Below are 24,425 nucleotides of genomic sequence, written 5' to 3' on the forward strand. Positions count from 1 at the left end.
CCTTTTTCAAATTGCACACCTGCAGCCCCTTTATGTCCTCCAAATCTCACGGAGTTCCTATGTACCGTAACACCCCCTAGTCGAGCAATTGCGTCCATCCCTCGCACCATATCAACACCCATGACAATTTTGTTAATAACAATTGCCTGGATTGTTAGTGACATCCCACGTACCATCAACCGAACGATACTTGTGCCGTTGCACTTCACCTCTCTGCTGTCAACTGCCGTCAACTGCCATAATGCTGCTGGTTCTATTGCATGTGTCAACCATGTCTTTGGTGACAATTGTTGAAGTAAAGCCTGTGTCGACAAGGGCTTTTGCACTTCGTCCATTTAGGGTCACCTCTACTTGTGGTGGCATACCCTGACGCGCCTTCATCGAATAAGTGGGGTAGCCACCGGCGCAGTGGCTTCCCCCTGTTCGTTTCCCTGAGGACAGATTCTGCTGATGTGGCCGACTTCTCCACAGTGGTAACACATGACTTCTGGCTTTGGCTCCCTGCACTCCCTCGCCACATGGGGGCCTTGGCATCGGTAGCATCTGCCAGAGAACCTGGGTCTCTGCCACAGTCCTCTCTGCTTTTCATCCTTCACAATTTCCTCCTGCTAACCACTATGCCATGGAGCACTGCAACTGAGTTTAGTGATTTTAAGTAACTTAACATGAAAGAAGTGAACGGTTGTATTAAATCAAATTTTGAATAGAAAAAGGTACACATTCTATAATGAAAAAGATTAGAAACTTCTCATAAGAATTTCCTATCAGAGTTTTAAAACATTGACCTGACAGCAATATCGGTGGAGTGTGGACAATACTTATGAGACTGCCCTGCTGACCCTCTGGTGCTAATATATATAGATTGTGTGGGGAACCTACCCGTGAACATCCTACATAAAACTGTCCGTGACTAAAGCAAGAAGAAGCTAAGTTCAGACCAACCACTGCCAAGGTTTGTCCTTGCGACTTATTTATTGTCATGGCAAAACATAATTTTATTGGGAACTGAAGCCTTTTAAATGGAATTGTTGAATCTGATGGAATAATTGGTATTCTAGGAAGAAATGTCAATTCGCCTGTAGCTACACCAGTCAATATGACTGCTTCTATCACATGAGGTTGCATTCGTGTTACACATAATCTTGTTCCATTGCATAGTCGTGGAGCATCAAGGTTTCTGAGTAACACAATTGGACATCCAGATTTCAGTTTTAATTTGTGTGGTGGCATACCAGGTAATTGCAAGGAATTTAAAAAATCTGTAGGGTACTGTACAGCATGGTCATTATCTACAGTAGAATCTAGAGAAGTGTAAATTTGTTCCTCACCTGGAATTTCATCAAGCAGTTGGTCATTGATGATGTGTACCATATCATTTTTGGAGCTAAAATTGCTCTTTCTGTTAGCCATTGAGGATTAGTATAATTTGCAGCTATATTTGGGTAAACTTTGTTACAAAGTTCTGCGAGTGAGGAAACAATTGATCCAATACTTGAAGTAATTACAATTTTACCATGTTTGTCTGTTGGAATTTTGCCATCTCCAATTTGTAGAAGTATGGAAGCAAATTTATCAGCCAATGGGTCACTATTAAGATGGACACACATGTTTGTAGATAAGGTTACAGTCTTGATGTACTTCCACAAATATGACAATTTAATGCAAGCATCGAGCTCATCAGTAGGACTTCCACGTGGAACAATAGGAAGCGTTTGTCGGAAGTCACCAGATAATAAAAGTGTGATGCCACCCATGACAACATCACATGACTTGAGATCACGCAATGTTTTAATATATGAGGGGAGTAAACTTTATGTAAATGCAAACATCGGACTGTATTTTGCAAACGAAATAAACCGGTAATGATGTATATTTATTTGTTATTTATTGCGGACAAAAATTGAAATAATCATGGTTCTTGTAGTGGCCAATTTTTGTGGAAAAAAAAAAAAACATTGCTGTGGATGTTTCCAATACCCCGGTTTTGGGGAAGTTATAATCGCCCCCCCCCCCCCCCGGCGAACAGAAGGACCCAAATATGTAAACTGTGCCAAACTGGGCGGGCAAAAATGAGGGACTTAGTTGTGCAAGCCGATTTATCCTTAATTTTTTGTAGGTTTCCTATGAGTTTTCTATTGTATTCGAAAGAGTAAGGAGTAAACTTAATGTGCCAAAGGGGAAAAAAGTATTTGTACACGTGAAAAATAGAGTTTTCTGGGTCTATTTCCGAGTTAATTAGTAAAGTGAAGTGCTAAGACATTGTAAAAAAAAAAACACCTTGTTAGTACAAAACATGAATTAAATAGAGCCAAACCGAATGATATTGGCGTTCGCAAAAAACAACAAAGTAAAATTTCGTACATGACGCAATGGAAAATGTGTGTTAAAATCATTGGTAGATGTCCCCCCTCCCCCCCAAAAAAAGGAAGTAAATAAAGAACGAAATAAAAAGTGGAGAAAGAGAGGTTCTACTGCAAACCGGAAAGAATAAAAATGCAACAATATTGAATAACCCCAAGAATCGTACGCTGAAAAATGTAAGTATGTGTAAAAATTTATAGCGTTTATTTATGTAGTTTGGTAAGGTAAAGTAATTACCCAGATATAGTTTTTGTATTATCTCCTGGTGTTATTATTATTATTATTATTATATATTTTTTTTTTCTTAAGTAATTCTGTATTTGTTTTGGTTTATTGGTTTTTGTTGTTTTATTATTTTGGTATATTTTATTTTGTGTAAGCGATCCGTTGCAGACGATGTGTTTTTGAATTAAACCTGTTTGTCTGCATTGTAGTCGTAGTCGGTTTCTTCCCATTCGAATGTCGTCTGCTGACATATCAATGGTTTAATGAAACTTCCACCAAGGGGAAAAAAGTAATAAATTGCAAAAAAATAATAAATAAATAACCACTGATGTAATAAGTCACCCGTCCCCTGAGTATGAATTCCGAAATTAGTGGAAACATAGCATAATATAAAAGTAAAAAATAAAAAAAAAGAAGTCGTATTATCGTCTGACAGCGATCGCCCGATCCATGGCTAACGTGTAGTAACGTAAACCGGCCCCCAAGAAAAAGAACAAAAAGGGAAGTCCATGTACGTGAATATCGCCGCATATAAAACTCTATTTACCTGAATGTCGTCTGGTAACTGGTACGGTGAAAAAGTAAAGGAACGTGGCACAAATAGAGTTGGATACACAAGTAAGAGTCGTAGAGTGATAGAGTGTAAGTAAAACCTGGAATATCAGGTTGTTTCGTTTCGTTTCGTTTTAACAATGGAAAGAGCAGAAAAAGGAAAGAAAAGAAAGAAAGAAGGAAAGACCGAAAGGAAAGATTATAAAGGAAGTTTGGTAAGAAATAGCTTTACAAAAGTGAAATATCGTGTAGACTGAAAACATAGGAAAGTAGTCCACCCACCACCATCAGCACAACAAAAGAAAATGAAAATATAACGATGTTAAACATGCCGTCCCGTAAATCGCAGTTCTGATTTTTAGAAAACCTTACCAACGCGAGTGTAAAGTTAATGTAAGTCGAGTAAGCGAAGTAATGTGTTCGGTAATACAATTCAAGATAACGTATAGCGTTTAGTTTGTGTTTATGTTTATGGAAAGAAAGAGAAACATAGGGAAGTACGACCACTACCATCACCCAAAAAGCGAAAAAGACAACGAAAGGTAAGAAAGAAAGAAAGAAAGAAAGAAGGAAAGGAAAGAGCAAAACGGAAGTTGTGTTTGTGAAAGTAAGTTTGGTGCGTTTCACGTAAATGTCAATTCAGGTTTTCATAAAACTCTAACCACGCAGGTTATAATGAAATCGAAGTAATGTAATTGTGAATTCAATTCAAGGTAACGGATTGTGTTCTGTTTTAATCTAATTTTATTATAATAAATGCTTTATAATTTGTGTTTATGTTTTATGCTAACCAATGGCAAAGTAGGCGTGGTTCGTTTCAGCGTAAGTCCAGTCCAGTTTTTAGATAAATTCTAACCGGTGTTCGGTTTTAAATGTCTCCTGTGAACGGTCTGGAACGGTGTAAGTGAGTGGCGGTGGAAGGATGAATTTAGTAGAGAGAGTATACTTTACTACTTCCATTAAATATAACCGATTTTTACAGTGGACTCTCACCAGATAGAATATAGGAAACTCTGATCAGCGAGATACTGGATATGTAATAAGCCTATAACATACGGCAGATGTCGTGATTCAGTTTGTGAATGATACGGCTGCACCAAATGTATACAGGTGCAGTCCTATAAAGGTCAAAGTCGGAGGGGAAAAAATGAGTTCATTTTATTTATATAGAGATAAACAAGCATAATATTTTGAAATTATCACAACCTCCTAAGAGCTTATTTAGATATCTTTACAGATGTATGAAACATCTTACTATGAAGTCCTTAAAGAGTGAGAGGATCTGTTCTCATGTAGTTCTTCTTGGAAGTACTTTTAGGACTTGTGTAGGCAACTCTGTATGGTAGGCATACACATTTGTTGGAAGATAGGAAGATTTAGTTGTATCAGGATTGGTGTGTCATTTGCGATGTGTTTCAGTGTTGGTATAAGGCAATATGTGTGCACGATGGATCTATTCTTTAATAGCCATCTTAGTTTTTTGAGGATCTCAAAATTATGAATCCATGGCAGATTTGATTGAGGCCAATACAACAATACCTGATCCCCTACTTTGATTTCATCTTTGGAGGTGATCTAATTGAGTCTTTTATCAGCTTTGTGATCTGCTTCAGTATTGGCAAGGGGACTCTTTGATCCACATGCCTAAGCAATGTGGTGACTTACATTCCATATAGAATTGGAGTTCACAATATACTGACCCGGAATCCTTGGCAAACCTATGTTAGGGTGTCAGCCGGTGACAATGTAATGTGGATATGATCTTGTCATCTTATTAAGCATCATGTTTATTGATGAAAATACCGATTCTAAAACATTGGTTCATATGCAGATCTTGTCCTGATAAATTATGTATAAAGCATTTTCTTAAGTATGGTATGGTTTCTCTATGTATCCTTAGCTCTGTGGCCTTCAGAGGCAATGATGTTCCTACTTAATCAATTTCATTTTGCAAAAATTTGTGTACACCTCGCCAGTGAAGTGAGTGCCACACTCTGAGGACATTATGCATGATATTTCCCTGTTCTGCAGAAAGCTGTAAAGTTTGCAGGCTGAGTTCATGCCATGATCTTTTGTACATAGTATTGCCAAAATATGCCTATTATTTATTACTAGCAGGGGTACCCGGCGTTGCTCGGATGTTTCGAGGTGTGTGCGGTTTTGAGTAAATCAAAACAAAAGAATAAAAAAAATCGTTGCCCGGGTGTTTGTTTCCGGGGTGGGGATTGTTTAATAAATAAAAAGTGATGTTAGGTAAGTAGGAAGGATCAAACCCGGAGTATTGGGGCAAAGTTGGAAAATTAAGTGTGAAAAAAAAAAAAAAAATGGAATGTTAACAACTCGGCCACCAAGAAAATCCATTTTAGGTGTTTATGAAAAAAAAAAAAAAAGACTACGGTAGGTCAGCGCGAATGTGAAAATATAATGTGAATTGTCCGGCATGCTAACCACTATGCCACGGAGCACTGCAACTGAGTTTAATGATTTTAAGTAACTTAACATGAAAGAAGTGAACGGTTGTATTAAATCAAATTTTGAATAGAAAAAGGTACACATTCTATAATGAAAAAGATTAGAAACTTCCCATAAGAATTTCCTATCAGAGTTTTAAAACATTGACCTGACAGGAATATGGGTGGAGTGTGGACAATACTTATGAGACTGCCATGCTGATAATTCACAGCAAAAAATAACTATAAATAATAATAGAAGAGAGAATTGGCTTTCCTATTTGTATAAAGCTCTTGGATACACAATGTTTGATGTTCTACCCTCTGGTGCTAATATATATAGATTGTGTGGGGAACCTACCCGTGAACATCCTACATAAAACTGTCCGTGACTAAAGCAAGAAGAAGCTAAGTTCAGACCAACCACTGCCAAGGTTTGTCCTTGCGACTTATTTATTGTCATGGCAAAACATAATTTTATTGGGAACTGAAGCCTTTTAAATGGAATTGTTGAATCTGATGGAATAATTGGTATTCTAGGAAGAAATGTCAATTCGCCTGTAGCTACACCAGTCAATATGACTGCTTCTATCACATGAGGTTGCATTCGTGTTACACATAATCTTGTTCCATTGCATAGTCGTGGAGCATCAAGGTTTCTGAGTAACACAATTGGACATCCAGATTTCAGTTTTAATTTGTGTGGTGGCATACCAGGTAATTGCAAGGAATTTAAAAATTCTGTAGGGTACTGTACAGCATTGTCATTATCTACAGTAGAATCTAGAGAAGTGTAAATTTGTTCCTCACCTGGAATTTCATCAAGCAGTTGGTCATTGATGATGTGTACCATATCATTTTTTGGAGCTAAAATTGCTCTTTCTGTTAGCCATTGAGGATTAGTATAATTTGCAGCTATATTTGGGTAAACTTTGTTACAAAGTTCTGCGAGTGAGGAAACAATTGATCCAATACTTGAAGCAATTACAATTTTACCATGTTTGTCTGTTGGAATTTTGCCATCTCCAATTTGTAGAAGTATGGAAGCAAATTTATCAGCCAATGGGTCACTATTAAGATGGACACGCATGTTTGTAGATAAGGTTACAGTCTTGATGTACTTCCACAAATATGACAATTTAATGCAAGCATCGAGCTCATCAGCAGGACTTCCACGTGGAACAATAGGAAGCGTTTGTCGGAAGTCACCAGATAATAAAAGTGTGATGCCACCCATGACAACATCACATGACTTGAGATCACGCAATGTTTTAATATATGAGGCGAGTAAACTTTATGTAAATGCAAACATCGGACTGTATTTTGCAAACGAAATAAACCGGTAATGATGTATATTTATTTGTTATTTATTGCGGACAAAAATGGAAATAATCATGGTTCTTGTAGTGGCCAATTTTTGTGGAAAAAAAAAAAAAACATTGCTGTGGATGTTTCCAATACCCCGGTTTTGGGGAAGTTATAATCGCCCCCCCCCCCCGGCAAACAGAAGGACCCAAATATGTAAACTGTGCCAAACTGGGCGGGCAAAAATGAGGGACAGTTGTGCAAGCCGATTTATCCTTAATTTTTTGTAGGTTTCCTATGAGTTTTCTATTGTATTCGAAAGAGTAACACGTGAAAAATAGAGTTTTCTGGGTCTATTTCCGAGTTAATTAGTAAAGTGAAGTGCTAAGACATTGTAAAAAAAAAACACCTTGTTAATACAAAACATGAATTAAATAGAGCCAAACCGAATGATATTGGCGTTCGCAAAAAACAACAAAGTAAAATTTCGTACATGACGCAATGGAAAATGTGTGTTAAAATCATTGGTAGATGCCCCCCTCTCAAAAAAAAGGAAGTAAATAACGAACGAAATAAAAAGTGGAGAAAGAGATGTTCTACTGCAAACCGGAAAGAATAAAAATGCAACAATATTGAATAACCCCAAGAATCGTACGCTGAAAAATGTAAGTATGTGTAAAAATTAATAGTGTTTTTTTATGTAGTTTGGTAGAGTAAAGTAATTATATATTGTTTTTTTTTCCTAAGTAATTGTGTATTTGTTTTGGTTTATTGGTTGTTGTTGTTTTATTATTTTGGTATATTTTATTTTGTGTAAGCGATCCGTTTGTCTGCATTGTCGTCGTAGTGGTCGTCGTAGTGGTCGTCGTCGTCGTAGTCGGTTTCTTCCCATTCGAATGTCGTCTGCTGACATATCAATGGTTTAATGAAACTTCCACCAAGGGGAAAAAAGGTAATAAATTGCAAAAAAATAATAAATAAATAACCACTGATGTAATAAGTCACCCGTCCCCTGAGTATGAATTCCGAAATTAGTGGAAACATAGCATAATATAAAAGTAAAAATTAAAAAAGAAGAAGTCGTATTATCGTCTGACAGCGATCGCCCGATCCATGGCTAACATGTAGTAACGTAAACCGGCCCCCAAGAAAATGAACACAAAGGGAAGTCCATGTACGTGAATATCGCCGCATATAAAACTCTATTTACCTGAATGTCGTCTGGTAACTGGTACGGTGAAAAAGTAAAGGAACGTGGCACAAATAGAGTTGGATACACAAGTAAGAGTCGTAGAGTGATAGAGTTTAAGTAAAACCTGGAATATCAGTTTGTGTAGTTTCGTTTCGTTTTAACAATGGAAAGAGCAGAAAAAGGAAAAAAAAGAAAGAAAGAAGTAAAGACCGAAAGGAAAGATTATAAAGGAAGTTTGTTAAGAATAAGCTTTACAAAAGTGAAATATCGTGTAGACTGGAAACATAGGAAAGTAGTCCCCCCAACGCGAGTGTAAAGTTAATGTAAGTCGAGTAAGCGAAGTAATGTGTTCGGTAATACAATTCAAGATAACGTATAGCGTTTAGTTTGTGTTTATGTTTATGGAAAGAAAGAGAAACATAGGGAAGTACCCCCACCTCCATCACCCAAAAAGCGAAAAAGACAACGAAAGGTAAGAAAGAAAGAAAGAAAGAAAAAAAGAAGGAAAGGAAAGAACAAAACGAAAGTTGTGTTTGTGTAAGTAAGTTTTGTGCGTTTCACGTAAATGTCAATTCAGGTTTTCATAAAACTCTAACCATGCGGGTTATAACGAAATCGAAGTAATGTAATTGTGAATTCAATTCCAGGTAACGGATTGTGTTCTGTTTTAATCTAAATTTAATAAAATAAATGCTTTATAATTTGTGTTTATGTTTTATGCTAACCAATGGCAAAGTAGGCGTGGTTCGTTTCAGCGTAAGTCCAGTCCAGTTTTTAGATAAATTCTAACCGGTGTTCGGTTTTAAATGTCTCCTGTGAACGGCCAGGAACGGTGTAAGTGAGTGGCGGTGGAAGGATGAATTTTGTAGAGAGAGTTTACTTTACTACTTCCATTAAATATAACCGATTTTTACAGTGGACTCTCACCAGACAGAATATAGGAAACTCCGATCAGCGAGATACTGGATATGTAATAAGCCTATAACATACGGCTGATGTCGTGATTCAGTTTGTGAATGATACGGCTGCACCAAATGTAAGCAGGTGCAGTCCTATAGAAGTCAAAGTCGGAGGGGAAAAAATGAGTTCATTTTATTTATATAGAGATTAAAATATACTGCATTTCTATTGATATTGGCATTGTGACAAAGTCAATATATGTCTAATGGTCCTTTGCAGTGATTATTTTGCAAATTTTTTGCATGTCATATTTACCCTTCCTGTTGCACATGTTAAACAGGAATTTACATATATCTTTACATCTTGTTTTTAACTCCCACCAATAACTTGACAAATGCTGTTGCATGCGATTGATACCACAGTGGTTCTAGCTGTCATGTGCTTTATGTAGGCATTTCAGTGAAAGCATGCAAGGTACCACCAGCTTCAGCAAATGATTTTTGTCTCTTACTACGATAACTGATGTGCTGGGTTCAAGATTGGTGTAGTACTTTTGTAAATGTTGGAGTTCAGTGGTCCATGGGATCTAATTTGAATTTGTCAAGTGTGTCTGTTTGGAGAGCTTTTCAGTAGTTTGTCAAATACTTGTGTGGCGGCTATATTCACATGATCACTAAATGTTTTGACTGGGGTAGATGATGTGGAGTGGTATGTAAGAAATATGTTGACCATTTTCTTGAGTAGTTCAGGTGTTTGATGACTAATGACAAGAGGATTAGTTGTAAGTGATCGGTTTCATCAGTGCACCAAGGTGGAATGTATATTTAGAGGTTTGAGTCTGGAAACTCCAAAATTTTTCACACAGGTCTCACATGAGCTGTTCGCTTATTTTCTTGTTTGCCCTGCATTCTGCTTAGCATGTCAGCCGAGACATTGGATTCACCTTCCATATATTCAAGGATAAATTTATAGCATGCTAGTTCATTCTGCTATCATTGGGTTTTTGCATTATTAAAAATGCGTTGATTTAAGTCTGTTAGTACTTTATGGTCTGTAAAGATGACAAAGATGTGATTTCAGAAAATAGTCAAATTCTGTATTGCCCACTTTATGGCATATGCTTTGTATTATGTGGTTGAACAATTTTCTTCAATAGAGCTGAATATATAGGAGCTACTGTGATTATCTTTTTTCCGTCAGTTTTTTTTGTCCCCAGATGTACCAGTCATTTATTTATTATCTTTTATTGTATTTTCCATATACTTTGAATCAGAACGTAACATTAGATAGACAAATATGATCTTTCGAAATCATTCATAGTATTTTCAGTCTAATTCAAGAACTATAAACATTTACGATTAAAAAAACAAAACAAAAAACCTAAAAAACCTCAAAATATGCAGTTACATAAAAAAATATATTTATGTTATGTTCACTTAATTTATTTGTAAAACTTTTTGGTAATTTTGCATTTATTTTACCGTGCTGAAATAATAATGTAATTTTTTAGAAACCCACTCTTAACATGAGGAGGAGTTTTTTGGTTTTTTAACTATTCTGTACTTTTAACAAACAATTTACTCAACAAGATACAGTATAACCTAAAAATACTATTAAAAAATAGTCGGGTAACATAGATGTATAAGCACCAATTTTTTATGCATATATGTTATGTTTATTTTGTTATCTATTACATATTTATATTCTAATAAATTTTGCGTAACATTCCAAACTATGAGTTACTTCCCTTGTTTTTACGTCACATCTTCCCAACGATAAAGATCGAAATATCTATCATGTTTTAACTAATAATGCAAAAATATTTAACTAGACACTGTCAAAATTGGCCGAAAAATCAAGTTGTTTTTTAAAAATAAATTACATTTATTAAAATCCATTATTTCTGAGTAATTTTTTTTTCCCAGAAACAGAAAACCCTGAATTTTATCATATAGGAAGCAGAATAATGTAAACCTTTTTCTACTATTTTTAATTAAATTTGAAATGTTAAATTTTCCCCAAAAGTTAATTGACATTTTTTATCTTGCACAAAAAACGTATATAAATAGTTAAAAAAAGAAGGTTTTTAAAAAAATTAATTTGTTTATTTCTTGTCGAACTAAGATTTAGGGTGATTTTCTATGAGAATATGTTATTTGTAAATAAAATGATTCTTATGTGATTGTAAAAAAAAAAAAAAAAAAAAAAAAATAATGGATCGAATCTTACGTCCCGACAGATTCGAGGTGGAACCTACATGCCCTAATTCCGAAAAATCCTATAGGCATTGGAAATTAACCCTCCAGAATTATATCCGCTCACATAATAACGGATTAATCGAAAACACTTCAGATAATTTCTTTGCCTTGATCAATTGTATTTCAGCCTCTGTTTTCGATTTAATAAGCGATAAAACCGACTACGATAGTGCATTAAGAACATTGGACGCCGCTTATTTAAAACCTGAAAATATTGTTTATAATAGATATCGATTGATGACGACGAAGCAACAAACAACACAAAATATAGATGCCTTCATACTACAATTGGAAATGCTTGCCAAAACATGTAACTTCGAAGCGGTTTCTGCTGAAGAAAACAAAAATCAATACATTCGGGAAGCTTTCATCGGCGGAATTTCTTCTTCGTCCATCCGACAACGACTGTTAGAAAAACCCATCCTGACTTTACAAGACACATATGCCACGGCCAGATCTCTTGAACAAGCAGAAAAGCATTCGATAAGCTACGCAAATAACTTTACTGTAGCAGCTACAAATAATCCTTCGGGCTACAATCGTATAGCTGTGACTAAAGAAAATATGCATCCAAAAGGGGTTTGTTTTTTCTGTGGAAAATCACGTCATCCTCGATATTTATGTCCTGCACGAAACGCCGAATGTAAAAAATGCAAAAAAAATGGTCATTGGGCTAAAGTGTGTAAATCTTCTATTTCTAACACTCATACTGCTGTTCTTTATGACGACTCTGACTACCCCTCACCTTCTCTATCCTGACTAGGAACTAACTCCAAAGATGTCACATTCACTCAATGCCAAATTAACGGGCACTTCGTGAACGCTATGGTGGACTCCGGCAGTGTAAAAACATTCATTAATGAAAATACTGCTAAAAAACTTAAACTCTTCACAATACCTTAAAACAAAACTATAGCTCTGGCTGCTTCCGATCAACATGCTAAAATAACTGGCGAAGCTGTCGTGGATTTAATACTGAAAGATAAAACCCATTCTGGAATAACAATTGAAATCATTGAAAACCTTTTCATTGATTTAATAATCGGAAAAGATATTTTAAAAAAATATAAAAAAGTAACACTTAAATTCGACGGTCCTAGAGACAAACTTATAATTGGAGCTATAAACACGAATAATTTTTTTCCTACCATAAACGTTCCACCCCCTCCTCTCTTTTCTAATCTTTCTCCTCATACTACTCCTATTGCGACAAAATCCCGACGTTACACTTTTGCCGCCAACAAATTCATAAAAGAAGAGACTGCTAGAATGTTGAAAGAAGGCATAATTGAACCTTCGATATTTCCGTGGCGAGCGCAGGTTCTTGTAACTTCGAATGAGAATCATAAGAAAAGAATGGTAGTCGACTACAGCGATACCATCAATAGATTCACGGAACTAGACGCTTACCCAATGCCTAATATCAATAAGATGGTAGACGACATCGCTCAATATAACATCTTCTCTACTCTCGACCTAAAATCTGCTTATCACCAAATACCTATAAATCATGCTGATCGTAAATTCACTGCGTTTGAAGTAAGTGGCAAACTTTTTCAATTTACTCGTCTTCCTTTTGGCGTCACCAATGGAGTAAGTGCTTTCCAGAGGAGCATAGACTATATTATAGAAAAAGAAAATCTAACCGATACCTTTGTGTATGTTGATAACGTAACTATATGTGGGAAAAATCAAGAAGAACACGATTACAATCTTCAAAAATTCTACAAAATTGCTAAACAATATAACATCACTTTAAATGAAAATAAAAGCATAATTTCTTCTAGTTCTATTACTCTACTCGGCTACACCATAGAAAATAATCAAATAGCTCCCGATTATCAAAGACTAAAACCATTACTCGAAATGCCACCTCCGCTGAATCTTAAATCTCAAAAAAGAATAGTTGGAATGTTTTCCTATTACTGCAAATTCATAAAAAAATTTTCTGATAAAATTTTATTACTAAATCAAAACAAAGAATTTCCACTACCTCCATCTGTATTAAAATCTTTTCAAACATTGAAAAATGATCTAAAAGACGCCACTTTAATAACGGTAGATCCAAATAAAGAATTTGAAGTAGAAACGGACGCTAGTAACTATTGCATTGCTGCAACACTAAATCAAGAAGGTCGTCCTATTGCATTTTTTTCAAGAACTCTCAATACTAACGAAATTAAGCACCATGCAGTAGAAAAAGAGGCAGCCGCTATTGTAGAAGCTCTCCGTAAGTGGCGACACTTTCTACTCGGGAGGCACTTTAAAGTCATCACAGATCAGAAGAGCATCAGCTTCATATTCGACAATAAAAGAAAATCTAAAATTAAGAATGACAAAATATGTCGTTGGCGTATAGAATTATCCCAATACAATTTCACTATAGTTTATCGACCTGGACCTGAAAATATTGCTGCTGACACATTCTCTCGCATCTCTGCTCTTACTTACAATCTACAAGATCTTCGTGATTTGCATAAACAATTATGTCATCCTGGTGTTTCAAGATTAAGCCATTTTATAAGAACGAGGAACCTCCCTTTTACTTTGGATCAAATTAAGAATATTACTGACTCTTGCTCATCCTGTCAATTACTGAAACCCAAATTCGCCAATACCAATGGAGGGACTCTCATTCAAGCCATATTACCTTTTCAACGATTAAATCTTGATTTTAAAGGCCCTCTACCTACTTCTATACATGGCAACAAATATCTACTTACTCTTATTGATGAGTATTCCCGTTTTCCTTTCGCTTTTCCTTGCAGAGATATGACAAGCAAAACCATTATCCACTGTCTAAACAAACTCTTTTCAATTTTTGGTTTGCCTGACATGATACATACTGACCGTGCTTCTGATTTCTTAGCAAGAGAAATAAAGGATTTTTTACACAAAAAAGGAATTGCTACTTCTAAAACAAGTAGGTATCATCCTGAAGGTAATGGACAGATTGAAAAACTCAACGGTACCTTATGGAAGGCCATTCAAACAACATTACATTCTAATCAAATGAAACTACCTTATTGGGAAGACATACTACCGGACGCACTTCATTCAATTAGATCATTACTTTGTACTGCCACTAATATGACTCCCCATGATAGACTATTCAAATATAGTCGTAAATCTGCTTCCGGAATTTCAATTCCTTCTTGGGTTAAACCAGGCCCAATATATATTAGAAACCACACTAAAACAAGTAAACATGACCCTCCTGTAATGCCTGCCACCCTAATAGATGTCAACCCCCACTACGCTTATGTTCAACTACCTTCTGGTACTGAAACCACTGTCAACGTTCGAGACTTAGCTCCAAACTCATCAAATGAAGAAAACTCTAATAATAATCCTACTACTTCAGAGACTTTATTTGAACCTTCTACTAATGAAAACATTGGTCATGAGGAAGACAAAAATCAATCGTCTGATCTTGAAGAAAATCAGATTTCACTAAAAAATAATACTGAAAATCAGCATTCCTGCCAATCTGTGCGGAGGTCGTCCCGAGTTCGACAATTCCCTAGTAAATATAAGGATTTTGTGACTAAATACTGAAAAAACTGCAGTTTGGGTTCATATGTTATTTGTAAATAAAATGATTCTTATGTGATTGTAAAAAAAAAAAAAAAAAAAAAAAAATTTGTCTATAATTAATTACCCCTTACTTGAATACTTTAGGACGGGGAAAATGTTATGATTTAATTTGTTGTTAAGAGTTATCCCCCTTGGGATTGACATTCATAATAAAAGCGTCCTCTGTTTCATTTTCCCGCTCGATCCTTTCAAGAGCGTACGTGTATTTTACAGTTAATAAAACCTTTCTAAAAGGCAATTCTTTACTTACTGATACTATTCACTTCAGGCAACCAGTTACTTTGCGTCGATTTGATACAATATTTACATTTGTACTTGATAAAAAGCAAACTATGGAAAACCAAACAGGCCAAAAAAATTTATTTTTCAGCGACAAAAATTTCAATGTATTATTAATGCTGAGGCTGGCCAGTACCAGATGGGTGACCATTTGTATGAGTTTGGTTGTCAATGTATATGTGTGTGGGGGTCAAGTTCCTCAAAATGGGGGGGGGGGCAATTTAAAGCAGAATAAAAAAAAATTATTTCAGTGCGTTTGGTCCACTGTAGTCGAAAGGCGGCAAACGTTTTCAAACTAGATAAAAAAATGATGATATTTTTAACACAAAGGCCTCAATATTTATCGATTTTTTTTTTTTGTATCGAGTTTTCAAAGCATTCCCTGTTTCATAATGGTTATGCATGCATTATTCGGCTCACTAAAAAAAAATTGTTAATTTATTTATCAAAGATTTTAAAATGTTTTTTTTTCGTATAGATATTAAAAAAAAAAAATTTGTTTTGCTTAACTTAAATTATTTTACTTAACATATTCACCGAATTTCACACTTCAAAACTCAAAAGCGGAATAATTAAACACAATCGAAGTTCTGATATTCAGACGTCAAAATAAGGTATGCAAACAAGTTTTTTTTATTGTTGTTGTTTTTTTTAATCTATAATCCTGTCCCTTACAACAACACAATATGTTTTGTTCAGTTTCAGATGATAATTTTAAGCATATTTAGAACCTCCTCAAAACAAGGGGGTTGTAAGCAATATATATATATATATATATATATATATATATATATATCGTTTATGAAAAATAAGCACACTGTTAAAAAGTTCATTCTTCTCTTAATAATCGAGAACATTATTGATTGGATAATTACCTGATTTTTGGGAGATTTTTAAAAAGACGGTCCGTCAAAAAGTACTTACCTGCCCCCCCTCTCCAGTTTTGGCGGTGTCTATATTTAACTAATTGCCTCATGACATTTAAGTAGAAAGCATTGTCTTACGTTGAAATTGACATAAAAATAAGTAATATTTCCGAATTCAGAACTTTGATCTAATAACGAAGAAGCACCAAAATGTTAAAACTAATAACTACCGAAAAAGTAATTCTTAGTTGTCTAACAATTTACCCAACTTCGAATTAAATTATTCTATTTGTGATAAACATTATTATTTTCTCAGGAATTAGATAAGTTTTACTTAAATAAGCGTGTTTTTGAGAAAAATAAAAAAATTTCCGAATAATATATTATTAGCAAATTCATTTTAAATCGGAGATTCCTACTCTTTTTTTAATTTATGTTTGTTAAAAGCATAGCGAAATCAAAAGTTTTTGTTTTTTTTATAGCAATAAAAACAAACTTATTTAATGCTTATGATTATTTTAAAAGTTATTGAATGGAATTTTTAAAATTGTAAAAAAAAAATTAACAAAAAAATAAAATAAATAAAAATAAAACAAAACAACCTTACCTTTTATTCCAGGAATTCAATACGAAAAAAAGCTAGATTAATTCTTTTTTTTTTTTTTTCTTTTGTGCTCAAAATAGAACGCTTATTTTGTTTGTTAGGATTTCTTTAGTAAATTGATACAACTTTTGCTTTGTGTGCCCAATTCATTAAGAAATAAAGTATGTGAATGTATAAAAAAAATCAAAATTAAAAGATGAAAAACACGATCGAAATGTAAAATTATTTAAAAAGAAAATCAATTGATAAAGAACAATGAATTTGGGTCATCGTAACCCGGTGTAATCATTATTTCGTTCCTCGTGTAAATGTCTGTTCATTAATTGTGTCGAATCAAGTTCACGAAATCATTGGTTGATAAATCAATTCGGGTTTGTATTACTGTACACATAGATTCGAAAAAGTGGTCAAAAATTAAAATATACAACGAAGAAATATTAACAGTAGCTATAAAAGTTACTTTGCAACCTACCTAAATTTATTAGTGTTTTTAAGTAGTTTTAACCGCTGTTTATATATATATGTTTAACTTTTTACGAGTCGTAAATATTAACTTTTTTACGAGTCGTAAGAATTCAAGATGGCCAAAATTAATACCCCCCCCCCTTCTTCTTCGCAGAAGCCTCGTTTTCAAATTATAGTTCGCGCATATTTTGGGGAGGAGCTTGCCTCGTTTTTAGCACGTGTCTCTGCGGACATATATCTCTGCGGACATTTTGCGTTTCCATTTTTTTTGTTTACATTTTTTAGAAGTTCCGTCCTCGTAATGAAAGTATTTGTAAACATACATTTAATTTAGATATTTATTGCGCACAAATACTTTTTAGTTTTTTTTGTTTTATTTTGGGAGGGGAGGATAACATATAAAGTGGTCAAAACGGTAAATATTTTTTTAAGTTTTTATTTTTAAGAAGTTTTGGTACTAGTGCAGAGAGTGACCTCCTGGACGTAAATAATAACGTTATTATTTAAAAAGCCATTCTTAACATGGGGAGGGGAGGGTGTTTTGTACCTATTCTATGCTTTAACCTTACAATTGAATACAAAAAAACACACCATAAAACTTTAATTAAACTTGGAAATACGATTTGACACGGTAAGTTTGGGAAAAGGAATTATGAATAAAAAAATAGACAAAATACGGTTAAAAACTCGCTCAATATATGTTTCCGTGACATAGGTTGACATGTATTCAGTGGGTTTTTAACAGTATTTTGCATATTTTTTTATTTTCAACTCCTTTTCCCAAACTTACCGTGTTAAAGAGAGAGTCGGTCGCCATTCTTAATTTTCCAATACATCGATAAACATTGCATGTTTTTCGAGCTGAATAAACATGTTACATTAAATAAAAACACTAAAAACATATCCAGTCACGTCAGGTGTGGCTGCTGAGGCTTCCCGAATCTTTCTCCTGCAGCACTTCTCCCTCAGATTCTCTGTGCAGGAGATCTCAAAGGAGGCAACAGCCTGGTGGACAGTACGTCGGCAGGTAACACGGTCAGCAGCGATAGTAGATCACCGGTGTTGGTCAATGTGGCAGTCACCCAGGGATTCTTCAGAGAGTCTTTATATCTTTTCTTCAGTGCCCCTCTGTCACAATGGCCTTTAGAGAGTTCGCCATATAGGACTATCTTGGGCAGGCGATGATCCTCCATTCTGGAGATGTGCCCGACCCAGCGTATCTGTGACTTCAGCAGCATGGCCTCGATGCTGGTGATTTCCGCCCGCTCGATGACCTCAATATTGGTGACATAGTCACTCCAGTGGACGTTGAGAATAGTGCAGAGACAGCACTGATGAAAACGCTCGAGGAGTCGTAATTGGTAAATTGTCTAGGATTCCGAGGCATACAGGAGGGTGGAAAGTACTACGGCTCTGTACACACTGATTTTTGTGCAATTTTTTTGTCTGCTTTCCCAGACTCTATTGTACAATCTGCCAAAAGCACTGTTTGCTTTGGCCAGTCTGTTGTCTATTTCTCTGCCGAGTTTGACATCTGATGTGATGGTACACCCCAGGTAGGTAAACTGGTGAACGGTCTTCAGCTTCTTGCCAATGGTGATGTGGGGAGGGCGTTACTCTATCCGGAGAGCTGGTTGATGAAGAACTTCCGTCTTTTTCAAGCAATCCTCGAGTCCGAAGAGCTGGGCAACCTCTACAAAGCAGGATGTAAAGCGCTGCAAGGCTGTTTTGGTGTGGACAACAAGGGCAGGGTCGTCGGCAAAGAGGAGGTCTTGGATCAGTTTCTCGAAGGTCTTTGTGTAGGCTTCCAGCTTTTTGAGGTTGAACAGGCTTCTGTTGAGGCAACAGCAAATGCAGACAGCATCGTCATCGTCAAAATCTTCGGTCACCTGCTTGAGCATCATGCTGAAGAGGATGCTGAACAGAGTCGGTGCCAGAACGCATCTCTGTTTTACGCTATTGACAATGAGAAAGTGTTCTGAGAGGTTGTTATTTACTCTGACCTGATTGCTTTGGTTCTCATGCAACTGAACTATCATGTTGAGGAGCTTTGGGAGACAGCGGAGGCGCTCTAAAATCAGCCAAAGTCCCTTCCGGCTCACTATATCAAATGCCTTGCTCAGGTCCACAAATGTTATGTAGAGTCCCCTGTTTTGTTCACGACACTTCTCTTGCAGTTGTCTGAGGATGAACACCATATCCGTGGTATCCCTGCTTGTTCTAAAACCGCATTGCATTTCTGGGAGGTGGTCTTCTGTTTAGGAGCAAACAGGCAAAGATTTTACCTGTGACGGAGAGCAGTGTGATCCCCCGGTAGTTAGAGCAGACTGACATTTCGCCCTTGTTTTTGTACAAGGTAACAATGACTGCATTGCGGAGGTCCCGTGGGAGTTCTCCTTGCTCCCAACAACAGACAAGGAGCTCGTGGTGTCTGCTATGCAGTGCTGAGCCTCCATATTTCCAGATCTCTGGTGGGATCCCGTCGATTCCTGTCGCCTTTCCACTCTTCAACTGTTTTATGGCCACATTCAGTTCTTCCATAAAGGGAGGTTCATCCACTTCCACTTTGGCTGGCAGTTGAGGGATGCGAAGGATTGTTGAGTCCTAAATAACCCGGTCAGCTCTGAAGAGAGTTTGGAAATGCTCAGACTAACGGTTCAGGATAGACGCTCTATCTGTGAGGAGCGTCTGGCCGTTCATACTACGCAGTGGAATCTGAGCGCGGTGTGTAGGACCATACACTGTCTTAAGGGCTTCATAAAAGCGGCTGTAGTCAGCAGCGTCTGCATACTGCTGTATTCTTACTGCGAGGTTAAACCACCACTTGTTCTTTAAGTATAACATAAACAACAGAAAAGAAACATTTGTAATGCGCACACGGCTTTATTTTCTCATATAACCTCAATACGTTTTGAAAGGATTTTACCCCAAAATTTTACATTGTATTGTTCAATATTTTTAATTATAAATTATAAAATAAAGCACAATTAATCATTTAAAAACTTCATCATTTCTTTTAATTAATCAGTTTAAAACTTGCATTATTTCTTTTCTTTTATTTGTTAAACAACGTTTTTTTTTTGTTATTTTTAATAACATTTTCACCCCAAACAAGGATCATTGCCACTTTGATGTAGGGGGATACTATCAGGGACATAAGCTACAGAGGTACTATGTAGGGAGTTGGGCAGTAAGATGTCGGTTCATCTTACACTTGAACTTCTGCATGTCAGTACAGTTGGGGAAGTTTGGTCCCAGAAGGGAGATATAAAGTCTAGCGGTTCTGGGAAGAAACTACTGGAGTAGAGGGCTCTCTTACATCTAGGGATCTCTACTGTGAAAGGGTGGGATTTAGCTGCTTGTCGGGTCTGTCGGGGGTATTTACGTCGAGGGGGTAGATGTACTTGCAGTTCGTCAGAGCATTCACCGTTAAAGTACTTGTAGAACAGGCAGAGGGATGCAACATTTCGTCGATGGGACAGATGCTGAAGCTTAGATGACAGTTCAGGGCCTATAAGGTTGGCGACTCTCTTTTGGACCTTGTCTAGGAGTGAGAGACTAGTAGCAGATACACCTGCGAAGCTAGTCGTGTTTTCACAGTTTTGCAGGAGGCAGTAGTCGTAGTTACGTACTTTGTTGTAGCCCCAGCTACATACTCCATAACATCACCCTCCTTCCTCATTGGTTTTTGGTTTGACTGAACGAGATGTGTAGTGTGTTATAGTGTATGTGTGTGTGTTAAAGTGTGTAGTCTCTCAATCGTGCAGGGGGTTTAATCACCCGCTTAGACCTATTAGTTGTTTCTCATGTGTTGAGGATCGTTGTGGTCCTGGGTTTGCCTGATAGCTCTTTGTTTCAGATGGCTGTGGTGTGGAGACATGTTGTGGTATGGAGTCTACACCAGTTGGGAGAGTGGTTGGTTGATGGATGTGGATTCTGTTTCTTCTATAACATCTTCCATTTACTTCGACCCCCTAACTGCGTGGTGATACTTTACTAATCACTGTGTCCAATTCCCAGTTGCTGTTAGGGCTTTGGGGTGACATTTCACCCTTACAGACTGTCCTATGGTGAGATTGGGTGTGGCTTGGTATGACGGTCATAATATGTTTTTGCCGTTTGTCGTTTTTTTATGAGGATATCTTGTACCTCTGCTTGCACTTGCGGTGTGTAATCTGGTTTTGCAGGGTAGCATGGAGCGAGTGTGCCTGGAAAAGAATGTTTGTGCCGGTGAGCTGTGTATACCAGGTATGGTAGCATCACGCCATTCCAGTATGGCTTTCCACATGTCCGTGCATTCCTTTATTTCACTCAGCTGTCGCACACATTTTGTGTTAAAAGCTATGGGCTTTAGTGCAGAACTAGCCCATCCAAAAAGTAATGATGGTGAGTTGCTATCCACGACTTGGAAGGTGGCCTTTTTTTATTCCCTTCACTTCACAGTGGAGTGTTATTGAGCCTAAAGGTTGAAGTATAGAATTGTCATACAGTTTAACTTTGTGAGAGATGGTTGTAGCGGTGCTTTAGTAATGTGTTTGTAGTCAGCGAAGGTACTGCAGCTGGTCCCAGTGTCAATTTGGAATTTACATAAGGTTTTTGTGCTGTCTCCCGGGGTGGATATGCAAATGTCTGCCTGATAGTGTTTGCGCTCTGTGAGACTTCGCAGGGCATAAATGCTTTTGTCACTACTAACTGCTTCTGTTTCCATGTAGCGCACCTTAGCAGTTCGCTGTGTTGAGAATTTATTTCGCTGTTGTGATAAGGTTGGTTGCACCTGTTATTGGCATACTATGGCAATATGGTTGCGCTTTAAGGAGATAGCATGTGAGTCCGTAAGCCTGACACTTTGCTTTGTCGTGGCTCTGTCCACAGAATTTGCAGTCCTTTATGAATTCTCGTGGCATTTTCTTATCTCCCTTGGTGTAGTGGATAGTTTCTGTTGAGTTGTTCAGTTTGCCGAGATGTTGTTCAGCCTGTTCGGTGCTCCTGCAAATATCTATCGCCCTGTCTAGGGTGAGTCCAGATTCACTGAGGAGCCTGGCTCGAACATTATTATTACTGGTGCGTGTTACTATTCAGTCATGCAGTAGCTCATCCTCAACGGCATCATAATCGCACGTTTTGATTAAGTGTCTTAGTTTGATCAAATACGCATCAAATTTTTCACCCTGTTCCTGTGTACAGGAATTAAACATATACCGTTGGAATAGGTGTCAGAATTTTCGGGGAATTTTTGACACCCTTAACAGAAAACTGCGAATAAAATATAAAAAAAAAACTCGTTATTTCTTTTTTTAAAGTGGGCCATTTATTTTCTGTATGGAATATACTTCCAAAATAAACTATTAAAGTTGTTTAAAAAATAATAGAAATATTATTTTAAAAAAAACAGTGTTTACAAAGTGCCAGTGCGCGTTCAACCAGCCATTTTTTTACGTAATGAAATCAACTGAATTTTACGAGTGAAATTTTTTTCAATTTTTGAACTTAAAAAATCTATTAAAATTTTTTCTATTGGTTCAATTTTTATTATATTTTCAGGGGCAATGTGAAATTTTATGCTCTTTTTAATAAACCGAATATATTTTAGAGATTTTTTTTTCAATTCACCCTCCCCCATTTTGAAATGTCTATTAGAATTTAAATAATTAATTTACTCACCGAATTTTTATATATCACAAATTGAAGATAAATGATCAATAAATACAATATTCTAATTTAAAACAAAAAAAGACATTTTTTTAAATTTAACTGTAAAGTCCAAAGTGTAAAACCTTTTTTTTAATACCACGTTGATTTTTTTGTTTAATGAAAGCTCATGTTATGCTTATATTGTCAAGTAAATACCGGATGCTGACGACAATTTTTTCTATTTCATTCAATGTTTTCTTTTTTTTCAGATATTTATAAAAAAAGTTCATTCGATAAAGTAGAAAGAAAATATAATAATCCAAAACTCGTGTATTTCATTAAGAGAATTAAAAAAAAAACAATCGGTCAACTGGATTTTTTGTTTAACGGCTAAAACTTAAAAGTGAATGTGTGCTTTATTTTTTTACTATGGAGGCCCCAAAATACTAATTTTGGTTAATAGCACGCAATAAAAAAGAAACATTAATTATGTCCCTTTGACGAATCCGTATTTTATAAGTTGCAAATTAGCAGCAGCTCCGCTTTAAGCTAATGGCGCAAAACGAGTTACAGAAATGTGATTTGCTTTAAAAATATTTTTTATTTAAAAATACATGGAATATAAAATATAAATATGGACAATTCTTATAAATGAAGAATTGAAGCATCCATTGCTTAGTTGGTTTCTTTACAGGTAAGTGATTTTTTTTCCATTTATATATATTTAATAGATTTTGGTATCAGTTAAAATTTGTTGAATTTCGTAAAATCTTTTTTTTAAGAAAACCGATGGAAAAAATTTTTGTATTTTTTTTCGATTTTAAAATTTGGTCTTTCCTCATTTTATTGAAAAAAATTACGGTTTGAAATTACATTTTCATATTGATTATAAGCTTCGAAACAGAGACAGTCTATATAATCAGATGTTTATTCAAGTTTTCAATGGCGGCTTCTAATACTCCTACCATTGGTATATGATGTTCTGTTTGGGTTCAAAGTACTCTGTCAGTGTTTCTAATTTTTCTTTTTTGTCTGCTCGTTCCTCTACTAACATCGGCAGCTTTTGTATATTTGCAGACTGTGAGACTAACCATAGCCCTCGGCGCAAGAGGGTCCGTGTGTGCCTGGCGTGTGGGGTGGTGGCTGATCCTGTGGTCGGGGCAGCGGACGAAAGAGTTTCAAGATGGCGCCTGCCTGCTTTTATTAGAGACGGAATCTCGCAGGATCGCGCGAGATCTCGCGGGGATGCAAATAAGCTAGGCCATCTTGAGGAATAAAAATCGGTCCATTGGAGGTGCGAGGCAGTCGGATTCTGACGTTCGTGGCGATCAGTACAGTGACCGTTGGGTTCCGTTTCTATTCGTGCAGTCAGCTGAGCTTTGTTAGTTACCTTCGCGCCGTGGCTGTCATTGGTTGTTGGTTCGCTGTGTGTTGCCGTGGTTCTTCAGTGAAACGCTTCGTCGCCCACGACGAGACTCCCCGTCTCCTACACAAGATACTCATACAAGCTATTTCGGCCCCCCCCACTCCGAACTTGGTTTTCTTTTCTTCAATGGCGGATAGGTTCGATCTAAAGTTGATACCGGAATTCGACGGATCCGACCCGGTACTCAGCTGGGTTGAGAAGGTCGAGTTACATTGTCAGTTGTCCAGCGTGAAAAATGTCGAGCGCGTGATTCCTCTGCGGCTGACCGGCGGGGCCTTCGCTGTATATCAGCAACTCAGCGCTGAGGAGAAGTG

The 24,425-nt window shown here is 36.4% G+C and overlaps 1 long non-coding RNA gene across 1 annotated transcript in view; it reads right to left on the bottom strand.

Annotated features, from left to right (window-relative positions):
- Window positions 1-16,876, bottom strand: part of LOC145276670 (uncharacterized) — a 34,786-nt gene extending 17,910 nt beyond the window's left edge. The window contains exon 1 of the long non-coding RNA XR_013867979.1: window positions 16,593-16,876. This is a non-coding gene — a long non-coding RNA (uncharacterized LOC145276670). The remainder of the gene's footprint in view (window positions 1-16,592) is intronic.
- Between the last annotated feature and the right edge of the window lie 7,549 nt (window positions 16,877-24,425).

The sequence above is a fragment of the Euprymna scolopes genome, chromosome 5, assembly GCF_053919585.1.
Source record: "Euprymna scolopes isolate OS-2025 chromosome 5, ASM5391958v1, whole genome shotgun sequence".
Classification (NCBI taxonomy): Eukaryota; Metazoa; Mollusca; class Cephalopoda; order Sepiida; family Sepiolidae; genus Euprymna; species Euprymna scolopes.